This window comes from Delphinus delphis, chromosome 9 (assembly GCF_949987515.2).
Source record: "Delphinus delphis chromosome 9, mDelDel1.2, whole genome shotgun sequence".
NCBI lineage: Eukaryota > Metazoa > Chordata > Mammalia > Artiodactyla > Delphinidae > Delphinus > Delphinus delphis.
Genome location: NC_082691.1, coordinates 67,118,707 through 67,145,986, shown reverse-complemented (window position 1 = coordinate 67,145,986; position 27,280 = coordinate 67,118,707). Strand labels below are relative to the sequence as shown.

At 40.4% G+C, this 27,280-nt stretch overlaps 1 protein-coding gene across 3 annotated transcripts in view; it reads left to right on the top strand.

The window, feature by feature from the left end:
* The window catches only part of ELMO1 (engulfment and cell motility 1), a 547,030-nt gene that overhangs the window by 46,709 nt on the left and 473,041 nt on the right, over positions 1 to 27,280 (top strand). For 2 of the 3 annotated variants that reach the window (XM_060020723.1, XM_060020725.1), the window contains exon 2: positions 12,900 to 12,987. The exons of the other annotated variant lie outside the window; for it this stretch is intronic. The gene's annotated coding sequence lies outside the window, so the exon portion shown is untranslated. The remainder of the gene's footprint in view (positions 1 to 12,899; positions 12,988 to 27,280) is intronic. 3 annotated transcript variants of the gene reach the window in all.

Genomic DNA, 27,280 nt, shown 5'->3' with positions numbered 1-27,280 from the left:
TTCCATCCAGGAATGCCCCCCAGATCCTGGGCTGCATGCTGCTTTTCAGGTCTTATTGGTACAGTGTTTAGATAGAGGAACCCTGCTGTGTGCAAGACAAAGGGCTTCAGTTCTACCAGAGCATATGCCCTCTGATGTTCTACATAGTCATGTGTCATCTCATTACGATGCATAACTCCCTCCAAAGTAGAAGTTATTACATTTTACAGGGGAAATGGCAGAGCTGGAGCTGTAGTCTCCCCAGAAGCCTGAACATTTGCCACTAAATCAGTTGCTCTGCCCTTCTACAATTAATTGGCATTTCTCACACAAATGCGGGGAAAGAGAATTATCAATTTTTGGAATACGTTTTTGGGTCAGATAATTTGCATATTTTAAGATATTTAATCTTCACATCAACCCTAGGGGGAAGAGAGTTTATGCTAGTACTTGGAGTGGTTGTTACAGTATTATCCTCATTTTATGTCACAGCAAATTGAGAATTTTAGAGGAAATGGGTCCTTTAAAGGACATGTGAAAATCTGCTCAAGATGTTGGAATAATGGTACTACAGGAAACTCCAGATAATACGGTTTCTGGCCTCTGTGGATTTATAAAGGTCCCCCCCAAACAGAGTCACTCAGTTTATTCCTTTTACAGAAAGCACAATGCCATGCCTTGTCCAAAAGGATGGTGAGTGTTTGTCTACTGGAAGAAAAAGATAAAAAGTCCAGCCTTTCCTCCTCTCCCACACACTTTCACAGTGGCTCATAGTCAGAGTACTTGGGTTCCCCCTCTCTGCCTGCATCGGGCTGACACTGGGGCTAATGTAGAGGGTAGGATGTGTTGGCACATTGTAACTGTCCACAGGGCTTCCTGAGAGTGGGTTAGGGCCCTGGTGAAATACAGAATCGGTGGTCCCTCCAGCAAGGACTCACTGACTGAAAATCTCTACATAGAATTTAGATCAAAATTGCCTGACACTCCATTTCCCCAAGTCTAGGAAGAGACTCATTTGCCTCCCGCTCTCCTCTCCCCTAAAAATTTGTTGAGTGAGTTGAATCAAGGGCATGATCCCAGCCCTCACTGTCCTGTCCTGGCAGAGCCTGGGTGGGTAATGACATCAAGGAGAAGCCAGAACCTGGAATGGATGTGCCTCTTGGATGGAGGTGGGTTGCAGATGGGAGGGCGTAAACCAGCTGGGGACTGAGGACCTTGGTCCAGCCAAATGGCAGAATGTGGTGTCCAGAGTGGAGGGTCTCAGGGGCAGATGTCTGGCCAGCAGTTGTTGGGTTGGTGAGGGTGTATGTGAGGTGGCTGCTCCTTGTCACACCAAGTATTAGCATTAATGAAGCTGTGTTTGGACCAGCTCCCTCTAGTGTTCCAGTGTATCTCAAAAGTTGGTACTGGGTTAGAATATGCTAGGAAGGTGGGGCTGATTCTCTTAGGAGGTCAGAGTCTTAAGCTGAGCATGGTGTTTCCCAGAGAGGAGCCAGCAATAGAATAGGGCCCCTTGAAGGAAGCCCTACTGTGCCTCTGGGTTGGGGTTGAGGGTGATGAGGGAGGGCCTCCCACACGGGACACAGACCTGCTTAACAGGTCTATCATGGGGCTGAGTCCAAGAAGTATTAATGTGCCTCAGTTAGGATCATCCTTTTTTCCATTTTCCAAAAGGGATTTATGGGTGAAGGTGAGGCTGGAAAACCGTGATGTGACAATAGCAGCAGTACACAAGAGCCTGTGCTATCTTCTGATCTCTTGCCCTTCTTTGTCATTTCCCTGGGGGAGGAACCTTCTGCCCTTTGGTTTCCTTACTTAGAAAAGTTTTCTTTTGTTTCAAGTGTCCAGGAATCATGTCAGGAGGTAAATAAAATAATGGAAACAAAGCAGGAACATAAACAAGGTTGGTGAAATCAGCCCCTTTTTGGTTCCCATCTGAATTTCCTTATCCTGTTACTTGAATTAAGCAGTGAAGAGAGCTTCAGAAGAAAGAGCATGTCATGATTAATTGAACCCTTACTTTTAAATAAATATATAGATTGAATTTTCATGTGAAAGAAACTTGAAAGTCCTGGAGGTAGGAAGTGAAAATAAAAATAAACAAAAAAATAGTAACCTCCTTACTTTCTAGGTGACTGAGAATACAGTTCAAAAGCCCTTTGCTGTTTTTCATGTATTTATACATCACCCCCCAAAAATGACCCTGGGAGCAGAAAAAGGTAGTACTTATTTACTAGTGTCTAGTATATGTCAGGGACTGTGCTGGAGTTTGTATGGACGTGAGCTCATTTAATGCTCACAACAGTCCTAATGAAATGTGTATTATTGGCCATGTTGATGAGAAAATTGAGGTTCAGAGACATTATGTGGGCTGTCTACAGGAAAATCACTGGTAAATGGACCTGTAGGATTCTAATTCTGTCTTCACAAACATGCTGTTCTTAACCCTACTGGTGCACCTGTGCCACCAAATGGGACTGTATTACAGATAATCCTTTATAGTCATTACTTTTACCCTATATATTCCTCATATATTGATTCAAAGATGAGCTTGAACCTACCTTCAACTTTCTTTATCTTTGATAACTGAATCTTCCTATTTTGAGCATGAAGTGTTTTAAGCATTGCTATTCAAAGGGATAGAAAGATAAAGAAGAAATGAAATTAAGAAATTTTATACTATGAGAGGCTGTAAATTTTACAAAGTATTTTGAGCTTCTCTTGGGTCTTATATTATTTCTTGTTTTAATATATAAGTTAAATAAAATTCAATTGGCTATACATGTTGCAGACATTCTACTGTTCATTAGAGTTTAAGAGTATGACTGATTTTATATTTCCAGCCAGTTTGTTTCTTTCTGATGAAAATTCCTATCTTCAGTCTATACCATTCTGTCTTTCTTAGGGTTATGCTATCAGATTTAGACAAATAATCCTTCATAACATGATGCAGGCATTTTTTATTTTCCCTTTTTTCTTGTTCAGTGAAATCGTTTGATGCTGTGAATTTTCCTCTTATTACTTCTTTGCCTGAGTCGTCTTGTAGGATTTTGTATATAGCTTTCTCAAAATAATTAGTTTCTGGATAACACATTGAACACCTGTGACGTTCTAGTGAAGAGGGAAAATACCTGAAACTTGGAAACAGGCGAATAGGCAAAAGGATAACTGTGTGTCCCTTCAAAGTCATACTGGATTATAGTCCCTACCCAAGGATTATCTAATTCTATAGGCTTGTGTGCCTTTCTTTGCTTTTCTTTGATTTACTATTTACTGTTGTAAAATAGTTTACAAATCTATAAGGGTGGATGAATACCTATAGAAACTTGTGCAATGCAAATGATTCTTTTCCATTAGAAAAGATAATCCCCAAAGTATAATTTTGATGCTCTGCAAGGCATTAAACAAAGTTTGTATCTACTTTAGCAATCTGATTTCAGCATTCTTTCTTTCAGCGACTACATATAAATATTTCTCTTCCATAATCCTTTGAAACAATATTTCTGTTCTGTTGGTTTTCTCATTGAATTAAATACATCTTTAATTATTTTATGAGGGTCATTTTTTAACATTTTGGAAGTTGCTTTACACTAGGAACAATGTTAGAATCTTTCACCTGTGTCAAAAGAAAAACCAGAGCTGGACAGTAAAGTCATAAAACCAATTTTACTCAGGGACCATTGCAATAGGGGGAAAAAAGGCCTTAGTACAGCTCAATTCCAAATGCAACAAGGGAAAGTGGGGATTTATAGCCAAGGAACAGGGTTGGGGAGTGGTCAGTGGAAGGAAACTCACTAAGGGGAGACATTAAAAATAGGGGGATTCTTGCTAAACAGGCTCGACAGGATTCTTGCTGAAGGCAGGCCAGCGTGATCACAGTTCACCTGGAGGATGAGGAATTTGATCAGATATTGAGGGTGAGGATTCTTTCTAAGACAATTTAACAGGATTCTTGTTAAAATTGGACTCTACAAGGACAGAGACGGAAGCAGAGGGCTCAGAGGAGCCTGACTAAAGTTTGGCAAGGAGAGGATCTTTGTTATGTGTATTATGCAATTTAATATTCACATACATCTTCTTAGGTGAGCTTATCATTGTCTCCACTGCGCTTAGGAAGAAACAGAGGCTCAAGAGTGTTCAGGTGGGGCTTCCCTGGTGGCGCAGTGGTTGAGAGTCCACCTGCCGATGCAGGGGACAAGGGTTCGTGCCCCGGTCTGGGAAGATCCCACATGCCGCGGAGCGGCTGGGCCCGTGAGCCATGGCTGCTGAGCCTGTGCGTCCGGAGCCTGTGCTCTGCAACGGGAGAGGCCACAACATTGAGAGGCCTGTGTACAGCAAAAAAAAAAAAAAAAAAAAAGGAGTGTTCAGGTGACTTAGTTCAGGATGGACAGGGTATAATGTGGAGGCACCAAATTAGCCCAGGTTTATATGAATCAAGGTCCACTGCTGACTATACTTCACCATGTTGCCCGGAAAACTCACATGCTTCCCACCAAGGAGAGTGATGACAAAGTGTGGCTGAGGGGTGACCCAATACTGTGCACGAAAGAACATAGATAAATAAAAGACAGAAATAAGTGAAGGAAAAAAGGCTGAGATGGTCTACAAAAGAACTATGATACTGTTGGGTTTTCTTCTCCCCGTAAATCAAAAAGAAAGTGTGTAAAATGTGTGTGCAATTATTTTGAGTCATTGGATGGATTTTACTTGGAAAATCCGCATCTCTTACTTCAGACCTGAATATTTGCTAATTGGGTGTATGGAGAGAAGTAGGTAAAAAATAAGAAGTAGCAGAGGTGCTTGCTTTACATTAGCAGAACAAACAAAACATTGGGGGGGAGAAGCGCCATAACTGCTTCCAGACTTTGGCCAGACATCGAGTTTTCATCTTTTACTGTGTAAAGGTATAGTTCCTAAGCTTAGCTTTTGAACACTGTAGGGTGTTTTCAGTTTTTCTCAAGGATCTCATAAAGTTCTCAAAACAAAATTGGTTATAAGTCACATTACTTAAAAATAAATATATGAGAGGTGTGCTATGACATTAAGTCAACAGTATGCTGCCTCAAGTCCAAAATTTCTGGAAATGATTAGGGAAACGTAAGTGGTAGGTGGCAGTGAGAGAGGCAAGGATGAACAAGTTTTAAACATCTCTCTCTCTCTTTCTCTTACTGTAAAATTACCCCCAGCTATGCCCACAATAATCACTGTAGTAGGTAATGTTAGGAACTCAAATGTATTTAAAATACTAGGGCTGAAACTCAGTATGCTGTGGTATCTATCTGTAACAGCAAACAGTCCTTGAAATCCTCTACTAACCCGGATTTGTGTAAATTCACTAGAATTCCAGATTTAAGAGGTTGGGAAATTGGTTTTATGTCTGGAAGTGTCATTAGCAACACCTACTGTTGTTATATTCTGGATCCTGATTCAAGGCATCCCACTTACATGCACTTAATCCAGAAGCCCCCGGGCTTTTCTGTATGTCTTGATCCTCTACTTCTCACACTCCTTGGATGCTGCATCCTGTGTTTCTGTGGAATCTGGCCCCTGTTTCCTCCTCATTGTTCCTGTCCTGGACTAACCTTCATCAGCTTCTGGTCTGACCGATAACTGCAATTTTCTCCTCACTATATTCTGTGTACTTAGCTTCCCTTCTGTTCCCCCTTCTTCCTCTCTGTAGATGGTTCCTCGAATTGTTGTAAAAATATCTGCATGATCTTGCCACTGGGCTTCAAACCCTTTAGTGGTTCCTCATGGCTTAAGGGACAAGGTATGCAGAGTCTTGCTAAACCTATGAAGGCCTTTCTGACCCAGTCCCTGTACACCTCATTCTCCAATCTCCCCTCTCCTGCAGCTCACCTTTGCTCTCAGGCTGATCTGAGATCTATTTACATCTGCTTTCAGCAGAACACGCCAGACTGTGTTGAGCCAGCCGATCCCTGTGCTGGATTGCTTCCCTCTCAACCTGGACTAGATTCTCCTTCTCAATACTGCACTGTAGCTCTTCATTTATATTGAATAACATTTCTGGGAGGGACCATGCTGTCCTTCAGGGCAGGGCAGTATCCACTGTATGTTGGTGTCCCTGTGCCTAACAGGGAGAGGCTCTGCATAAATGTTTGTAGGTTGAATGAATGAATGAGTGAAGTGGGACCTTTTTTGCATGAATAAATGGATGCAATTTACCTCTATGGAAAAATTGTGTGAGTAGGACCTAAGGAATTGTATTATTTATCCGCAAAAGCATTTCATCTGTCTTCTTTTCCTTTCTCTATATCTCATCTCTGTAAATGCATCTCTGTGAATCTGCTGTCATTGCCATCATTACAGTTCCCCCCAAGGGGGAGGCAGAGCAGGGGGGCACTGTTTGTGATAGAGGGCAGAGAAGGTACAAACCAAGATATGCCCAGATCCTCCCTAGCTCAGCCAGTCCTTGGGTTAAGCAGGCCAATCTTCATGGACTTGTGGGGATTTGAACACCACACACAGACACACACACAGACACACAGACACACACACAGACACACAGACACACACACACACACACACACACACACACACACACACACACACACACACACACAAGCGGGTGGGGGGGGAAATTGAACATTACCAGCAAAGGGAGAAACCAAAATCATGTACCACTCAATGACATTCAAGGGAAAGGATGTACCATCACTTTTCCATGATGGTCTGCCAAAAATTCATAACCTGAATTTAATCAGAGGAAGCATCAGACAAAGCCAAATTGAGAGACTTTATCCAAAATAAACAGCCTTAAAAATTGTCAAGGTCAGAAAAATCAGGGAAAGACTGAGGAAAGTGTTTTAGAATAAAGGAGGCTAAGGAGACCTAACAACTAAAAGCACTGTGTGATTCTGATCCTTTTGCTATAAAGTACATTCGTGGGACATTTGGTATAATTTGAATGAGGTCCAGGAGCAAATGCAACATGTATTCAATGTTAATTTCCTGATTTTGATGGTTGTGTTGTGGCTATGGGGGAGAATGTCATTGTTGTAGGAAATGCTCACTAAAGTATCACTGAGTGATGGGGCTTCTGTTTGGCAAGTTACTTTCAAGTGTTTCAGAAAGAGAGAAAGGTTTTTATACATGACTTACAATATTTTTTGGTGAATTTGAGATTGCTTGAAAATTAAAAAAAATTTTTTTTAAAGAAAAAAGTTAAGAAACCAACTTGGACTTTTTCTCGTGGACAAGTTGCCTTGATGAGATTCGATCTGCATTATATGCTGAGGGAAATGTGCAGAAGAGGGGCCTTGGTGTTCCTTGAGAAGATTTAGGGGTGGAGACGTGGTGAAGCCCAGGGTCATAGCCAAGAGCAAGCCTGCATCTCAGCAGCTCTCAGCAAGTGAAAACAGACTCTGAAGACAAAGACTGTCAGCTCTGGGAGAGCAGAGCGACCTCCCAGGGGCAAGTGCAATTAGCAGGTTTCTGGGGACTGGGGAGCAAGATGCCAATTTGATGATTTAGTGTGAGAAAACATACTCAGGGCCATTGGCACTCTTTGACTAGCGGATTTCCTCCCTGTTGCAGACTTCAAGGGGGAAGCCAGGTGGCAATCAGGAGACTGCTTGGTAAATAAGGAATCACAGTGAGAGGAGCTGACCAGTGTGATCAGAGCATCCAGAGGCAACCGGCCAGGGCAGCCTGATTTCTGCATTCTGCACGTGAGCCTCACACTTGGCAATGCTCTGTGGAGGCGTGAGTCTGGGGTGGCGCTTGCCCTCCCTTGGGCAGAGCTGGGGTGGCCTCCCAAGCTTCAGCTTTTGTCTGCTTTCATGGTTAGCCACCTCTCTGCGTGTGTTCTTTCTCTGGATACGGTAATAGCCTCAGCCAGGCTGTGGACCCCTGAATGTCTTTGCTTGTGTGTGATTCTGTGTTGCCTCCTTCTGGGTTGATTTCCTACGTTCACTCTCAGGGACATATACTCTCTTCATTCAGGTTCCTTAGAGATCCTTCTTGCTGCTACTGGCCACATGAGAACTGTGTTAGAGAGAGACTGCACTCTAGAGTAGCAACTTCCCTCTTCCTGTTTTTATTTATTTTTTTAAGTCTGCAGCCATGTAAAAGGAAGGAAAGACTTTTTTTTTTTTTTTGTAAAGAGGCTTACCTGCTTGGAATATCATATTATCCTCTGACTTCCCTGGGTTGCAGGCTTTCTTTTAAAGATTTAGCCCAAATGGATATTTATTCCCTGTTGAGGCCAGCGTGCCCTCCCCTGCTATGAACCAAAGGAATTCGGTTCCTTGGGGCAAAGTCCACGCAGGGCTGTTGGATGTGGGTGGAGATTACAGTTCACTTTCTACAACTGAGTAGTGCTGTCTCAGGGGTGAGACCCCACCCCTGCCAACCCTGCCCCTTCAATCCCCCCTCCGCTGGAGGGTTTGCTGTTCTTTTTCCCATAGGTAGCCATATCTCCTCCAGGTACTTGAAGGCCCCGGGCTACTTAGCCCTGGAACCTGTGGTCCCAAATGGCTCCTTATGTAAAAGCCGTTCGTTTCCTGGTGAGTGTTAACGCCAGTTGCCTCAACCTTGAGGCTGCTGAGTGCTAGAATCTGTTTTTGAAGAGGTGCTGGAAACCCGAAACCTGGCATGCAGGTTAAGTCTGCCTGCGGCCCAGAAGCAATGGTTCTGTATGGCTCATTGGTTAGAGACCAGCCAAGAGGGTCTGGGTCCTTCTGTGAGTGATGAAGACCATGGGAGCCCTCAGACATGAACCCTGTATTCTTCAAAGGAAGGTTAGAAGGTTGTTTTGATTTTTACAAAGGAAACACACATACATATATGGACTGGCCCACACTGGTCTAACTTCAGAGTCCTCAATTTAGTGTAATTTTATATTTTGTTTACCCCTTTGCCCATACCATGATAAAGCCTTTCATACAGATGCCTTTATAAATAACTACTCCTTTTCCAGAACATGCCTGATTTGCATTTCTACACTGTGGACGTTGAACCACGTGTTCAGTTGGGGTGTCTAGCAACCCCATGTAGTTGCTACACGCTCACTGGGTCAGCTGTTGAGTCCTGGCTTGGCCATCTGTGCTCTGTGGCAGATGTCGGACCATCCTCTCATCTAAAAGTGCTGCCTCATGAAGAGCTCGTGGCCCTTAGCACCTGGCGGACAGAAACACTAGCTTAGAGGGTGGAGTGGTGAGCACCTGCAAGGCTCAAGGAACAGAGACTTGGTATCCATTTGTAAACAAAACAAAACCAAAAGCCCCATGTGAATTTTGGCACTAGTCTTTGCCATCTGTTTGCTTTCTTTACTGGGTCAGGCGCTGTGATGAGTACCAACCTCTGCGGACCAGTGAAAAGGATTAGAAGTAGAATCACCTGAAAGATGGCATTCAGAGCAGGTAGGGCCTGTGGTCTGCTTAGGGACGTATAACTTTCACTTGCGTTCTGTCTCTAGTCCTCCTTGCATCTGGGAGTAGGGGCTGGGGTGGCGGGGAAAGGCAGGCAATAACAAGAAATGTGTCCCTTGGGGTCTCCTACTAAGCTGTGCCTCTGTCAGTCAGATTTCCTATTTGATGGAAATAGTTCTGCCCTCTCCAGCTCTGCCAGGCATCCCCCTTGGAGAGAGGGGTGGGAACTGGATGTGAAACTGATGTGAAACTGATCCCATTCCTCCAAGTGGCCAAGTGGCTGGAGGCTGACAGCTGTGTAAGGAAACGCTCCCTGTCATGGGCTTTGGGTCCCTGCTCAGTCAAAAGGCAGACTTTTTACTCCCAGTGACAGCTGCAAAGTACAGATTTCTGGTGGGGCGCTAGCTCTGAATTCCAAATACCATTTGAGTTTCAAAAGCGTCTACGTTTCCATGTCTGTGGTGCTCTTTTACAAGTTGGCACTGTGATAGCCGATGCACGGCCATCCGCTTTTACTAAGAATTCTAGCCAAATGATTGGCGGAATGAGAGCACAGGTGATAGATACTTAAGGCTTTGCTCCTTGGGGGATGAAAGTGGTGCGGAATGTGCTCTGAATTTCAAGAGATGAGAAAGGTGGGTGGTATGGGGAAGGAAGGCGATGAGATTTTGGAAGCTGGGTGACGCCTGTGAGGCTGTGGAAAACATGTATTTCTGTTTGCAATGATTAATTTTTGTTTCAGAGAGCAGCTCTCCCTACTGAGGGTTGCATGTGCCAGAGAGTTAATAAAGGATCCTGGGGACACCCGTGCTTCATGCTTTATGCATGCCCGTAGGTGGAGGTGGAAGCATTTGGATCTAGTACAACTTGACAGTCTATTTCCTAGGGTTGAGGGATGGCTGGATTCGCTACTGTAAGAGCAGGTTCTGGAGACTAGCTTCGCCCAAGCTGTCATTCTTGCCTGTTAATGCAGGATGGACGGTGTTATCTTTTAACTTCGATAATTTGTGACTCAGAGATTCTTGCTTAGCCGAGATGTTTTAACAATGGATTAAAGTATACAGATTTCAGGTAACAACTTCTTTGCTTCTGTTTGAGGCAATACACTTGACTGTCCACATTCATGTCAACGCAGTGGTGGAAAATAAATCTCAGTGTTTTAAAATAGACTTTAAAAAGCATTACCAAGACTACTCAGTGCCTTTAAAAAAAATCCTCCTCCTGAACTTTGAAAGTCTTTCTCTCCAAACATGAAGGAAAGGTCTTACATGGCTGTTTTGCTTAATGTGGGCTGGTTTTATTTTGGACTCTTTGAAACCCAGCATGAAGGCTAAAATTCTGCTATGTAGAGAAGTAAAAATGAAAGAAATGGTGAGGTTTTGGTTGTGCTAAATTAAAGTGACAAGGTATAGATAACAGGGCACGGCTGTGTCCACAAATTAGCCCTCTCTAATTTGCTTCTGTGGAAAGTACTGCTTTGGTGTTGCATTGTAATTTCTTTCTTGAATTAAAAGTTTTAAAAAGAGAAAGTCTACTTTGCTCAAAAGAGGAAACCTGAAAAACTCAAGCCTTTCAGTATTTAAATGGCCTATGGTTCCCTGTGTGCAGGGAACTATTTGAGCAAATCCTGCTTCAAAAATATGTAAATTACATGGTTTTATTTTTAGAAGCCATAGTATGTGTTGGATTGTTTTGTGTGCTACTTAAAGTTATCCTTTTCCAAAGTTTTTGTTGTAATTCAGAATGTATTTTGCATTGAGCAGGTGGCAGCTGTATTTTGTGTGGTCTCTTGTGTAAATACGGTACCATGTCATGTACAGAATAGATTTCTGATGGCTGGAGGATGGGGCCGGAGTGGGGGGAGAAGTCCAAGTCTCCCTTCTCCAACTTCTGTTTAGTTCTACGCAATAACCCGATGCTGGTGGGGAGCCAGGATGACATTTGGTTTCCCCAGTCACAACATGTCTTGCCCCAAATTATGATATTCTTTTCCCCAAAGTCAACTTCCCAGAAGGCTGAAATGTCATTTTGCAAAATGTGGTGGCACATGAACTATTTTATTATATTACAGAAAATCAGCTGCACAGATTGCAGAACAAAAGTCAGGATTGTTTATCACAACACTTTAAAAAAATTGCAATTTGTGATCATTTGTCTTTTGTTTTCAGTTTCTTATGGGTATTTGCTCAAGGAGAGACCCATGACTCCACATCAGACCGTCCATTCCTGGGTGCTGACACTTTCACCCTCCTTTGAGGCTTTAATTCGTCATGACTCATTCCACACAAACATCTAAGGTGTTTCCTAAAGTGTGTTCCACAGATCATTAACAGATGTTTTGTTGAAAGGGTTCCACAGTCAAATTTGAGAGACACTGGGAAAAACAAAGTTAAAAGACTGCTTTACTGAAGGACTGTTCCAGGGCCTTTAACAGACAAACGTGCATGTGAATTGTCAGGACAGTAAGTTCATCTTCTTGCTGTGTCCTCACCTGTGGTCTCTTTTGAAAGGGCACCAATCTCATTCATGAGGGATTCACCTTCAGGAGCTAATCACCTCCCCAAACCCTACCTTCAATACCATCACACTGGGATTAGGTTTCAACAGAGGGAATTTGGAGATGCAGACATTCAGTCTGTAACATGATGGTTCAGTGAGAGGCTGTGTGTGAAGGCATTGAGTTCAGGGCCTGGGAGACCAGCGTTAGACTATTGGGAGACGTATCAGGAAACCTGCCATTCTCTTCTGCAACCCCTTCCTCCTCAGTGAGGCTCCCTAGAGAGGAATAATCTGCCCTGCTACCTTATGCCTGTTATCCAAACCTTGATTCCTCTTTCCTTATTCCTCTCTTCCTCCCCAACAGTCTGCTCATAACAAGCCCAACATTCAATAGGCTTCCAAAGAAAAGGAAACCTGCATTCTTTGTTTTTTAAATTGTTTTTCTTTTTTAAATTAATCTATTTTTTTGGCTGCGTTGGGTCTTCATTGCTGCATGCAGGCTTTCTCTAGTTGCGGTGAGCAGGGGCTGCTCTTCGTTGCACTGTGTGGGCTTCTCATTGTGGTGGCTTTTCTTGTTCCGGAGCCTGGGCTCTAGGCACGTGGGCTTTCAGTAGTTGTGGCACGTGGGCTCAGTAGTTGTGGCTCACGGGCTCTAGAGTGCAGGATCAGTAGTTGTGGCGCAAGGACTTAATTGCTCCACTGCATGTGAGATCTTCCCAGACCAGGGATCGAACCCATGTCCCCTGTGTTGGCTGGCAGGCGGATTCTTAACCACTGCGCCACCAGGGAAGTCCCAGATAACTCAATTCTGTACGCAATACTGGGTTGGCTCCCAGACCAGGGAAGCAAATTCTTTGTTTTTGTACAATAAAGGAAATAATTGGGCCAATTAGTGAAATTTGAATAGGAAATCATATACTACTGTTGTATCAGTTTTAATTTCATGACTTTGATAATTGTGCTTTGTTTATGTAAGTGAACTTTTTTTTTTTTTTTTTTTTTTTTTTTGCTGCGCTGCACAACTTGCAGGATCTTAGTTTCCTGACCAAGGATTGAACACGTAATCTTGGCAGTAAAAGCTCGGAGTCCTAACCACTGGACCACCAGGGAATTCCCTGTAAGTGAATGTTCTTGATCTTCAGAAATACATGTTGAAGTATTTAGGGGAAAAGGGCATCACGTCTACAACTTATTCATATACAGTTATAGGGGAGGAAAAACTATTCTTTTTCCATTATGTTCTAGTTTCTCCACTTGGGGCCCTGCAGATTAGACTGAAAAAGACAGAATAATGAGAGAAAAACAAGTAAGTTTATTGACATAAGCAGCAACTCAGTGATGAGTGACTCAAAGGGATGGCTAGGACTTGGGTTTGTATAGCATCTTAATAAAGAACAATACATTTTAGAAAAGTGATAGGACAAAGGAAAGGGGCTTTAGGTTTCCAAGGGTGGCAAACTGTGGGAAGGTATATGTACGTGGAAACTAATGGAAGGTAAGGGTCAATTTAATAAGGTTCGTTTGTGCAGGTCTACCTGGTGCCACCTCAACTCGGGTGTTAAGGTTGTTATTCTGTTTTTGAGCAGATTAGCAGAGGGCAGAAAGCTCATCCTGTGTCTGCTTTTTAAGAAATTGCCTTCAGTCAAAACAATCCTTGTGACAGAGTGGCGCACTTTGGGGTGGTGTACTCTGAGCTACCTCACAATTCAGAAAAAAGTAATAATACAAAAAAGAGATAAAACGTTAGTATTTGGGGAATCTGGGTGAAGGATATACTTCATATTCATCTTGGAACTTTTTTTAATTGAAATATACTTGATGTACAATTTTATATGTTACAGGTGTACAATACAGTGATTCACAATTTTTTAAGATTATACTCCATTTATAGTTATTACAAAATATTGGCTATATTCCCCAGGTTGCACAATACATCCTTGTAGCCAAACTTATACCCAGTAGTTTGTACCTTCTACTCCCCAACCCTTATATGGTTCCCCCCGACCCCCACTGGTAACCACTAGTCTGTTCTCTATATCTGTGAGTCTACTTCTTTTTTGTTATATTCACTAGTTTGTTGTATATTTTAGATTCCATATATAAGTGATATCATGTAGTGTTTGTCTTTGTCTGACTTATTTCACTTAGTGTAATGCCCTCCAAGTCCATCCAGGTTGTTGCAAATGGCAAAATTTCATTTTTTTATAGCTGAGTAATATATGTATATATATGTTTTATATATGTATATATATATATATACACACATATATATAAAATACATTTTCTTGATCCATTCATCTGTTGATGGACACTTAGGTTGCTTCCATATCTTGGTTACTGTAAATAATGCTGCTGCTTTGAAAGTTGGGGTACATGCATCTTTTCAAATTAGTGTTTTTATTTATTTTTTGAATATATACCAAGGAGTGGAATTGCTGGGTCATATGGTAGTTGCAGTTTTAGTTTTTGAGAAACCTCCATACTGTTCTCCACAGTGGCTGCAGCAGTTTACATTCCCACCAACAGTGTGTGAGGGTTCCCTTTTCTCCACACCCTCACCAACACTTGTTATTTGTGTTTTTTTCTTTCTTTTTTTTTTTTTTGCTAATAGGCAATCTGACAGGTGTGAAGTGATATCTCATTGTGGTTTTGAGTTACATTTCCCTGATGATTAGCAGTGTTGAGCATCTTTTCATGTGCCTGTTGGCCATCTGCCTGCCGTCTCTGGAAAAGTGTCTAATCAAGTCTTCTGCCCATGTTTAATTGGGTTGTTTATTTTTTTGATCATTTTGGAACTTTTATGTAAGTCTGAAATTATTTCAAATTGTGAACTCTAAATTGAGTTTAGGAGAGAACATTTAGTTTTCTCCCAAACTTCAAAACCATTTCTAAGCTAGTAGTCTCTAAATAGTAGGAAGAAGGCTCTTCTTTTTTTTTTTTTTTTTTTTTGAGGTACGCGGGCCTCTCACTGTTGTGGCCTCTCCCGTTCTCCTGTTGCGGAGCACAGGCTCCGGACGCGCAGGCTCAGCGGCCATGGCTCACGGGCCCAGCCACTCCGTGGCATGTGGGATCTTCCCAGACCGGGGCACGAACCCGTGTCCCCTGCCTTGGCAGGCGGACTCTCAACCACTGCGCCACCAGGGAAGCCCGGCTCTTCTTTTTTAAGTATAAGGCAAGTGATTTTGAGATTGCCTTAAATTCATATCAATTAGCTAAAAATATTTCAGACATTATACCTTCTATCCATAGAGTAGTGTGAGTCTTGACATGCTAACAGAGCCACTTAGCATAAAGTGGACCAGTAGGAAGTATTTTTCTAATGCTGAATTTGTAAATAGTCTTAAATAGTCTTTTAAATTCTTAAATAGAAAACTAGTCTGTAATTGAAGATATTTTTACTCATACTGTTCATAAACTTACAGGCTGATCTCAACCCTTGTCATTGAATGTGTTTTAAAAGAGTAAATAAAAATGTACTAAGAAGTGAGAAACCGTAGAGGGGATTTCCTGAAAAGTGAGCGTGATCATGTACTGGAAGCTTGTTGAAGAGTCTTTCCTCCCCTGTGGACTAGGAAGAGGCACAGATACTTGATTTCTCATGGTCTACATGTCAATATACCTGGACATTAGTCTGTGGATGATTCAAGTTTTGACTCTTAAAAATATTTATAGCCCCACAAATTTACAGTTTTTATTAATCTTAGGACCTACATCCCATTGTGAAATCACCCATTGTTATTACAAGTAACTTGGGACTCCCTTGTGAATTGTCACTTATTAGTAGCTAGTTCCTGCAGTTTAACTCTGCAGTAGTGTAGAGTCATAGATTGCTAACTACTGTTTTACAGATTTGTATCCATTCTGTGAAGAAGAGTTTTGCCTCTCTCTGTACTTTCCAGTGGAACTTTGATAAACTGACAATCTAGGAGTCTTAATAATTATAACTAATCTAGCTAGAGTAATGGTACCCTGCTTTAGAAAGAGCAGTTCTTTTCTTGGTGATACTGATCTAATGAATGGATGTAAGCTGTGAAGTTGGACATTTTTTCTGGGGTCCGTCCTCACTCTAACGTATCTGTATAACCTTATACAAGCTACAGTCCATCCTCATTATTGGGGGCTTCCATAGTTGTGAATTTGCCTACTTGAGAGTAGTAACCTCAAATCAGTGCTTTTGTAGTCATTCACAGACATGAACAGAGCAGTGAACATTTGGAGTTACCCAGTGAACAAGTCCCCAGTTGAAGTCAAATAAGGCACTCTGCCTTCTTTTTTCAGCTCTTGTACTGTAAACAGATGTCCTTTTTTCATAGTCTATTTAATGCCATGTTTTCCACATTTTTATGCTTTTTGTTTGTAATTTCACGGTTTAAAATTAGCCCAAAGCACCGTGATAGAGAGTTCTCTGTGTTCCCAAGTGCAGGAAGCCTATGCTATGCCTTAAAGAGAAAATATGTATGCTAATTATCTTTGTACATGCATGAGTGACTGTGTTGTTGCCATGAGTTCAATGTTAATGAATCAACAATATATACTAAATGAGGTGTCTTTAAACAGAAACACACATGAAACCAAGTTATTTATTGATTGGCTGAAGGAAGTATTGTGGCCAGTCACTAGCTCGAGGAAACGTAATTCTGCATTTCCCCTTGGAGCAGTGGTTCAGCATTTGCTAATTTAGTGTTCATGAAGACTCTATAGAGCATTACTACCATGAATAAGGAGAACTGACTCCTTATTTGATCTCTCCAAATCTCAGCTTCCTTATAGGTAGAGTGACTATATTACTCATCATAAAGCCCAGAACGAAGGTGAGAATTTATCAATCGTTATCCTAGTTCAACAGGTGCAAACAAAGACTGTGTTGAGCAGACTGGGTCATATAGTCATCCTATCACAGGTAATGTGGAGATTAAAATATCTAATTGCAGTAGCATTCAGCAAATATTTCTTGATCCTCTCCTATGGGGCTGGGTGTTGTATTGGGAGATAGCTATCAGTGGTAAACAAAACCACCATGTCCCCTGCCTGCATAGAGTTTACTGTCTGTTGGAAGAAGGGACATGAATGAATAAGCACACAAATAAGTATATTGTCACACGTCTTGACTGATTCTATGAAAGAAAATTACAACCAGTTCTATAGGTTTTAATTGTAGAGAATATCTAATTTTGAAGTTGGGTGTGTTGACTGAAAAAAAATGCACAACCTAAAATTGAGAATTATGTTTTACTCGGTGGACTTTCTGAGGACTCAAGCCCAAGAGGCAGCCTCTCAGATAGCGCTGAGGGGCTGGTCTGAAGAGGAAAGAGAGGAGCCAGGATATATAAGAGTTTTTGCAACAAAAACCAGGGAGTCAGAACATCAAAAGATTACTGTTAATTAAAGAAAACCAGACATCTCAAGTTAATGAATTCAGCACTCTTCTGTGTATGGGAAGATGGAAGAGTCTGGGCTCACTGAAATCATTCCTTTGATATGCACCTTAGATATCTGGAGCCAGCATCCTGTTCTTTCCTGTCCTGAGCCCTCTCAGGGTGCACTGTTGGGGTCCACTGTAGTGGCTGATGACTTGATGGCCGCAACATTCTTTTCTTTTCTTTTTTTTTTTTTTGCGGTACGCGGGCCTCTCACTGTTGTGGCCTCTCCTGTTGCGGAGCACAGGCTCCAGACGCGCAGGCTCAGCGGCCATGGCTCACGGGCCCAGCTGCTCCACGGCATGTGGGATCTTCCTGGACCGGGGCACGAACCCGTGTCCCCTGCATCGGCAGGCGGACTCTCAACCCCGCGCCACCAGGGAAGCCCCCCAGTGTAGACGTCTAATGTCGCAGTTCTTATATGTACACATCTGAGCTCAGCTGCTGCCCGGGTACCCTCAGCCAGCATGACTGGATTGTGGACAAACTCTCCAGATCCTGTTTTTGAACTTGGGTTTTACTTCTGACTTTTCCTTCTGTCTTTGGGACCTGCTGGGCGGAAAACTTTTCCTCTACACACTTAGGTTGGTCTGGGGTTTGCCCATTAACTGACAATAGCCAGATTAAAAGGAGAAAAGAGAAACCTTATTTACCTGTGCTTGGCAATAGTACTCAATAAGGAGTAATTTGTCAAATATTCAGAGGTAAAGATCTATACACCAAATTTAAAAAAGGGTAGGGGGCTTAGAGCTTCAGTGGGAAAGTATGGAAAGTTCTGTTGGACTCCTTGATGTTAATGGAAGCAGAATTCATACTTTCTGGTGGTAAGGGTAACTCTTCCCTCTGAAGGGGAGGTCAGGGTCAACTGTATTATGAGGAGGCTCTGCTCTGAGTTTAGATAATTTTTTTTCTGTAGCTGTTGATTGTTTTGATGTTTTCAGTTTAAAGTAATTTTAATACCACTTTGGTGGGCTATTAACTAATCCCTTCAAACTCTAGGTTTCCTTTTGCTCAGGACAATCCCTACCCATCTGAGAGTCTAATAAGTTGAATGTCAAAAGGAAGGGTTCTGGGTCCCTTTTTTACTGGCAACTCCTCTATCCTTATGCAAATGTACCCATCTTCTCCCCTTTGAATTGCTCTGCCTACCGAGGATTGTTGGGTAACCCTTTCAGGTCACAGAAGGTCATGGCCCTCCCTTTCCTGGTGAGGTACTAGTGTTTCATCCCTCATTTGCATAACTGTGTGAGGCCACAGAGGTGACTCATCCCTGAACTAAGATCCGTTTCTAGTGACCTAAGTTTGCTGACCCAAAGACAGACACATGGCCTGTCAGCTTCCCTTTCCTGAAACTTTAAGACCTGCCACATCCTATGGATATGGAGATTTTTAGCTAATGGATAATTAAGGGATGCTTTGAATTAAAGGCTCAAGGATTTCTTGCAACTTTTTTATCTTGGATAAACAAAAATGTTTAAAAAAACAGTGGTTATAAGGCCAGGTCTCTGTTCAAAGGTGTAATCCTAAACCTTGCTGAGCTGATTCAGCCTTTCCCTCTTGGGCTGCATGAACTGGTCCTTTCTGATTAGGAAAAATTTGATATCTGGTTACTGGTTCATAAGAACAGAAAGATTTTCCTTCTTTTTCAGTTACCAAGTTTTTAGAAGGGAAATGGTAACCTGTTAAGGTGTGATTATGTGTGCTTTTGAGTACTGCTTTGCTTCCAAGGAGAGAAACTGTTAGAGGCATCAGGGAGATAGGAACAAAGAACCAAAAATTACTATGTAAAGCTTCCAGATTTTTTTTAAACAATTAAGTAATGTTCTTTTTACCTGGCAAGTGATAATGATGCCCTGGATATATAGTATATTGGGCTTTTGCAAGACTTTCAAAAATTTATTATTAAGTTTTTGGGCAACGTGGAGAAATGGGAGCTAGATGCCTATACAGTTAGGTACAAATGGTTGTATAACAACAGCAAAGCTTCAGCAGCCACCTCCTCCTTCTTCCTTCCTGGACTGCTTGGGTGTTCAAGGCACTGGCCTTCAGCCAGGACTCTCTGGTATACTGGTCCCTCATGGCCAGAGTCCATTCTGATTGGTCACCGTGCACCCTGTGTCTGTGTTAAATATTTTAAATGTGATCTTAGGGTATAAACTACAGCTCTTGGGAAAAGCAGGCTGAAGCTGGGCCAGGGCCATATGAGCTCTTTGGGAACGTCATACGTGGTACCCATACCCCAGCTATAATTGAAACGAAAAATAAATCATAGTGTCAGGAAATCCAACACAGTGCATATTTTCCCATGATGTAGACTTCAGCTTTCTGTTTAGAACTATTAAGTAACAAATTACATTTTATTTTCTCATTGATTGGATGCTCCTGCTTTGTTAGTGCCTTAAACATGAACCTTTGCTGAGCTCGGAGTGGGCCTCCTAAGGCAGCAGGGAAAGGAGAGAACTGGGGATTATGCATTGATTCTACTTACATTTTGAGCTTCTATTGGTAGTTGCCTCGGCTTAAAGTGAGTAAAAATTGTTTGCATAGCCATTAAGCATTTATGATACTGTGTAAAGTTGTTTTTTTAAAAAAAGCATTGCTTAAATTAAAATAGCACCATGAGCAAATAAGCCTTAGACTTCTTGTAATAAAATAAATGAAGCAAAATACTCAACAGAGGCATTTGCCACAAAATGTATATTTATTAAACGACCACTTTGCATATTGGCTTAGTTACATGATTTGCTTTTGGCTTTAGGGTAAATAAGCGTGCTTTTGCCAGAACAGACCTCCCCTAGCGCCATCTTCTGTTTTACACCTGACTCTCCTGCTGTCATATGAAATGCTGACTTGCAAAGCGGATGATGGGGTGGGATTTGAGGTGATGATATTTGGGGTGATCTTTTCCTAGAGATGTTACAGCGTGCTGTGACTATTTCTCAGCCCTGAGAGTCTGGGTGGAAGACTAGCAGATCTTTACAAACCTCAGGATGGGCTTCTAGCTTCATTTGCCATCATAAAAGCCTGTCTGACTGGGGAGATGTCTCATGATAATCTCAAGCTCCCTTCTGCTCTATGCCAGGTGGAAAAGAAAGATAATTATGAAAAAAAGAGTGATGGAGAGAAGCACCAACTGCCGGATCCCTTAATGAGTGAAGGATTTATCTAGAAACACAGCTGAAAACACCCATTAAATGTGTAAACTAGACTGAAGGGATTGACAGAAAGTAGAGGGACAATTATTTATTGAATTACTGCATTTTTATAAGTTTGAAATGCACTTGCATATGTTCCAGTTAGCCCTGGGGAGGAGAGAAAAGTATATTAGTACAATTCAAAGTTATAAAAAATGTTAATTATTAAGCTGCTATAACTTTAAAAATGAGATCTGTAGGTTAGGGTTGGATGGATAGAAAGAGAAATCTATAGAAAATTCTGTTTTGGAACTACCAGGCTTTATGACCTTAGGAAATAAAGATAATAAACATTTACTGAACATTTATTGTGTGCCAGGTTCTCATGGGAGCACTTGGCATCATTTAATCATCATAGTAACCTTATGAGGTAGCAGTATTATTCCCGTTTTACAGACGAGTTACTGAGGCCTGGAGAGCTTAAGGGAAGGTATTTGGCCAGAGTCACCTGGCTAGTTAGTGACACAACCTAGGCCCTCTGACCTCAGAAGTTATGGTCTTAAACATATGAAGATATGTTTCTTGCCTCTGTCATTTAACTTCTCTGGGTAGTTTTCTTATTTTTAAAATTAGGGATCGGGACTAGATTATTTGTGATTAATCAGAGATTTTTGAAACTAGAAGCTCATTGTTTTTTTTTTTTTTTTTTTAACTGAAACTGAGAAGAGCCAATGTTCATCCTATACTCAATACAAAAGGTCAAGAGAATGACTAAAGGGCAATTACTAGCAAGTATTTGTAGCGACTTAAGTCATTTCAGGATTTTACTTTTGACAGTTACTTTTTATTAGTTTTAGTAACAGGGACATGGAAAAAAGGTATTTCTGAGCCTACATCTCAACTGCTTTCTCATTTCTCTCTGTATGAACCCCACCCCCAGCCCATCATCCCCCGGACTAGCTAAATAATCACATGACAAGCCATCAACTCATCAAGGGAGTGATGCAGGAGGTGCATGAGAGGAGGAAATTTCAGGCAAGGAATAAGGAACATGCCCCTGATTAAGAGAATCAGGAAGAAACAGCAGTCATTCTGTCCTGTTCAAATCTGAAGGTTTTTAAAGTCTACAGCAGTAGAAAATATGCTCCTTACTTCTTTACGAAAGAAACTATTTATTCTTTACCAGATTATAGATTCTTCTATGTTATGCATAGTTTCTTAACACATAGCTAAGTTAAATATATACAGGAAAGTTTAAAGGTACTTCCAATGTTTATTAATTAGTAAAGGAATGCATCATTCTTTTGTTATTATGCTAAACTTTGGCCTTTCATATAAGTGAAGTTGCTAGGTAAATAAATACCAAAATTTAACATTTTTTTTTTATTCATACAGAAAGTCACAAAAAATATAATCATCCTCATCGGTTCACACAGTCCCATGTAATTAATTTTGTTTCATCTTGATCTTTTGTTAGCACTTTTATGAATTCATCAGTTTTCCATCAGAGTTCTGAAAATGCTTATTCATTCAGTTCAGCAGTATAGTCAGTTACAAGAAACCTGTACTTGTCAGAGTCTTTTCCATGAATTCCTTGAAGATGAAACCCTTTTATAGGAACATTTTTGCAAAAGCATCAGAGTACACCCAGAACTGTCTGTAAATGACAAAAGACTTAAAAATGACCACGGTTAAAGTCTTGATGAAAGTTCATAATAATACAATTGACAAGGAAATTTAGTTATTTCTGAAATATACATTTTAAAGTAATAACTAGAATTATGACTTATAACATTATACCAGAACATATAAGATTTTTAGGAATCTCATGTAATGTCTGAAACATTTATATTAACATATTTCCATACAAATAACCCAAAGAAAGTTTAGTATTAGTTTTTTTTTTAATTTTTAAATTTAATTTAATTTATTTTTTTATACAGCAAGTTCTTATTAGTCATCAATTTTATACACATCAGTGTATACATGTCAATCCCAATCACCCAATTCAGCACACCACCATCGCTACCCCCCCGCAGTTTTCCCCCCTTGGTGTCCATACGTTTGTTCTTTACATCTATGTCTCAACTTCTGCCCTGCAAACCGGTTCACCTGTACCATTTTTCTGGGTTCCACATACATGTGTTAATATACGATATTTGTTTTTCTCTTTCTGACTTACTTGACTCTGTATGACAGTCTCTGGATCCATCCACATCTCATAAAATGACTCAATTTCGTTCCTTTTCATGGCTGAGTAATACTCCATTGTATATATATACCACATCTTCTTTATCCATTCGTCTATCGATGGGCATTTAGGTTGCTTCCATGACCTGGCTATTGTAAATAGTGCTGCAATGAACATTGGGGTGCATGTGTCTTTTTGAATTATGGTTTTGTCTGGGTATATGCTGAGTAGTTGGATTGCTGGAACATATGGTAACTCTATTTTTAGTTTTTTAAGGACCCTCCATACTTTTCTCCATAGTGGCTGTATCAATTTACATTCCCGCCAACAGTGCAAGAGGGTTCCCTTTTCTCAACACCCTCTCCAGCATTTGTTGTTTGTAGATTTTCTGATGATGCCCATTCTAACTGGTGTGAGGTGATACATCATTGTAGTTTTGATTTCAGTTTCTCTAATAATTAGTGATGTTGAGCAGCGTTTCATGTGCTTCTTGGCCATCTGTATCTCTTCTTGGGACAAATGTCTATTTAGGTCATCTGCTCCTTTTTGGATTGGGTTGTTTCTTTTTTTTTAATATTGAGCTGCATGAGCTGTTTATATATTTTGGAGATTAATCCTTTGTCCGTTGATTTGTTTGCAAATATTTTCTCCCATTCTGAGGGTTGTCTTTTCATCTTGTTTATGGTTTCCTCTTCTGCACAAAAGCTTTGAAGTTTCATTAGGTCCCATTTGTTTATTTTTGTTTTTATTTCCATTACTCTAGGAGATGGATCAGAAAAGATCTTGCTGTGATTTATGTCAAAGAGTGTTCTTCCTATGTTTTCCTCTAGGAGCTTTATAGTGTCCGGTCTTACATTTAGGTCTCGAATTCATTTTGAGTTTATTTTTGTGTATGGTGTTAAGGAGTGTTCTAATTTCATTCTTTTACATGTAGCTGTCCAGTTTTACCAGCACCACTTATTGAAGAGACTGTCTTTTCTCCATTGTATATCCTTGCCTCCTTTGTCATAGATTAGTTGACCATAGGTGTGTGGGTTTATCTCTGAGCTTTCTATCCTGTTCCATTGATCTATATTTCTGTTTTTGTGTCAGTACCATATTGTCTTGATTACTGTAGCTTTGTAGTATAGTCTGAAGTCAGGGAGTCTGATTCCTCCAGCTCCGTTTTTTTCCCTCAAGACTCCTTTGGCTATTCAGGGTCGTTTTTGTCTCCATAGAAATTTTAAGACTTTTTGTTCTAGTTCATTAAAAAATGCCATTGGTAAATTGATAGGGATTGCATTGAATCTGTAGATTGCTTTGGGTAGTAGAGTCATTTTCACAATGTTGATTCTTCCAGTCCAAGAATATGGTATATCTCTCCATCTGTTGGTATTATCTTTAATTTCTTTCATCAGTGTCTTATAGTTTTCTGCATACAGGTCTTCTGTCTCCCTAGGTACGTTTATTCCTAGGTATTTTATTCTTTTTGTTGCAATGGTAAATGGGAGTGTTTTCTTAATTTCTCTATCATATATTTCATCATTAGTGTATAGCAATACAAGAGATATCTGTGCATTAATTTTGTATCCTGCAACTTTACCAAATTCATTGATTAGCTCTAGTAGTTTTCTGGTTGCATTTTTAGGATTCTCTATGTATAGTATCCTGTCATCTGCAAACAGTGACAATTTTACTTTTTCTTTTCCAATTTGTATTCCTTTGATTTCTTTTTCTTCTCTGATTGCCATGGCTAGGACTTCCAAAACTATGTTGAATAATAGTGGTGAGAGTGGACATCCTTGTCTCGTTCCTGATCTTAGAGGAAATGCTTTCAGTTTTCACCATTGAGAATGCTGTTTGCTCTGAGTTTGTCGTATATGGTCTTTATTATGTTGAGGTAGGTTCCCTGTATGCCCACTTTCTGGAGAGTTTTTATCATAAACGGGTGTTGAATTTTGTCAAAAGCTTTTTCTGCATCTGTTGAGATGATCGTATGGTTTTTATTCTTCCATTTGTTAATACGGTATATCACATGGATTGATTTGCGTGTATTGAAGAATCCTTGCATCCCTGGGGTAAATCCCACTTGATCATGTTGTTTGATCCTTTTAATGTGTTGTTGGATTCTGTTTGCTAGTATTTTGTTGAGGATTTTTACATCTATATTCATCAGTGATATTGGTCTGTAATTTTCTCTTTTTGTAGTATCTTTATCTGGTTTTGGTATCAGGGTGATGGTGGCCTCATAGAATGAGTTTGGGAGTGTTCCTTCCTCTGAAATTTTTTGGAAGAGTTTGAGAAGGATGGGTGTTAGCTCTTCTCTAAATGTTTGATAGAATTCACCTGTGAAGCCATCTGATCCTGGACTTTTGTTTGTTGGAAGAGTTTTAATCACAGTTTCAATTTCAGTGCTTGTGATTGGTCTGTTCATTTTTTCTGTTTCTTCCTGGTTCAGTGTTGGAAGGTTAAACCTTTCTAAGAATTTGTCCATTTCTTCCAGGTTGTCCATTTTATTGGCATAGAGTTGCTTGTAGTAGTCTCTTAGGATGCTTTGTATTTCTGCGGTGTCTGTTGTAACTTCTCCTTTTTCGTTTCTAATTTTATTGATTTGAGTCCTCTCCCTCTTTTTCTTGATGAGTCTGGCTAATGGTTTATCAATTTTGTCTATCTTCTCAAAGAACCAGCTTTTACTTTTATTGATCTTTGCTATTGTTTTCTTTGTTTCTATTTCATTTATTTCTGCTCTGATCTTTATGATTTCTTTCCTTCTCTAACTTTGGGTTTTGTTTGTTCTTCTTTCTCTAGTTCCTTTAGGTGTAAGGTTAAATTGTTTATTTGAGATTTTTCTTCTTTCTTGAGTTATGCTTGTATAGCTGTAAACAACCCTCTTAGAACTGCTTTTGCTGCGTCCATTAGGTTTTGGGTCGTCATGTTTTCATTGTCATTTGTCTCTAGGTATTTTTTGATTTCATCTTTGATTTCTTCAGTGATCTCTTGGTTATTTAGTAACGTATTGTTTAGCCTGCATGTGTTTGTGTTTTTTACGTTTTTTTCCCTGTAATTCATTTCTAATCTCAGAGCATTGTGATCAGAAAAGATGCTTGATATGATTTCAATTTTCTTAAATGTACTGAGGCTTGATTTGTGACCCAAGATGTGATCTGTCCTGGAGAATGTTCTGTGTGCACTTGAGAAGAAAGTGTAATCTGCTGCTTTTGGATGGAATGTCCTATAAATATCAATTAAATCTATCTGGTCTATTTTGTCATTTAAAGCTTCTGTTTCCTTATTTATTTTCATTTTGGATGATCTGTCCATTGGTGTAAGTGAGGTGTTAAGAGTCCCCCACTATTATTGTGTTACTGTCGATTTCCTCTTTTAGAGCTGTTAGCAGTTGCCTTATGTATTGAGGTGCTCCTATGTTGGGTGCATATGTAGTTATAATTGTTAAATCTTCTTCTTGGGTTGATCCCTTGATCATTATGTGGTGTCCTTCCTTGTCTCTTGTAACATTCTTTATTTTAAAGTCTATTTTATCTGATATGAGTATAGCTACTCCAGTTTTCTTTTGATTTCCATTTGCATGGAATATCTTTTTCCATCCTCTCACTTTCAGTCTGTATGTGTCTCTAGGTCTGAAATGGGTCTCTTGTAGACAGCATATACATGGGTCTTGTTTTTGTATCCATTCAGCAAGCCTGTGTCTTTTATTTGGAGCATTTAATCCATTCACGTTTAAGGTAATTATTGATATGTGTGTTCTTATGACCATTTTCTTAATTGTTTTGGGTTTGTTTTTGTAGGTCCTTTTCTTCTCTTGTGTTTCCCACTTAGAGAAGTTCCTTTAGCATTTGTTGTAGAGCTGGTTTGGTGGTACTGAATTCTCTTAGCTTTTGCTTGTCTGTAAGGCTTTTGATTTCTCCATCGAATCTGAATGAGATCCTTGCTGGGTAGAGTAATGCTGTTTGTAGGTTCTTCCATTTCATCATTTTAAGAATATCATGCCACTCCCTTCTGGCTTGTAGAGTTTCTCCTGAGAAATCAGCTCTTAACCTATGGGAGTTCCCTTCTATGTTATTTGTCATTTTTCTCTTGCTGCTTTCAATAATTTTTCTTTGTCTTTCATTTTTGCCAATTTGATTACTGTGTGTCTCAGCGTGTTTCTCCTTGGGTTTATCCTGTATGGGACTCACTGTGCTTCCTGGACTTGGGTGGTTATTTCCTTTCCCATGTTAAGGAAGTTTTCGATTCGACTATAATCTCTTCAAATATTTCCTCTGGTCCTTTCTCTCTCTCTTCTTCTGGAACCCCTATAATGCAAACGTTTTTGTGTTTAATGTTGTCCCAGAGGTCTCTTAGACTGTCTTAATTTCTTTTCATTCTTTTTTCTTAGTTTGTTCCACAGCAGTGAATTCCACCATTCGGTCTTCCAGGTCACTTATCCGTTCTTCTGCCTCAGTTATTCTGTTATTGATTCCTTCTAGTGTAGTTTTCATTTCAGTTACTGTATTGTTCATCTCTGTTTGTTTGTTCTTTAATTCTTCTAGGTCTTTGTTAAACATTTCTTGCATCTTCTTGATCTTTGCCTCCATTGTTTTTCCGAGGTCCTGGATCATCTTCACTATCATTATTCTGAATTGTTTTTCTGGAAGGTTGCCTATCTCCAGTTCATTTAGTTGTTTTTCT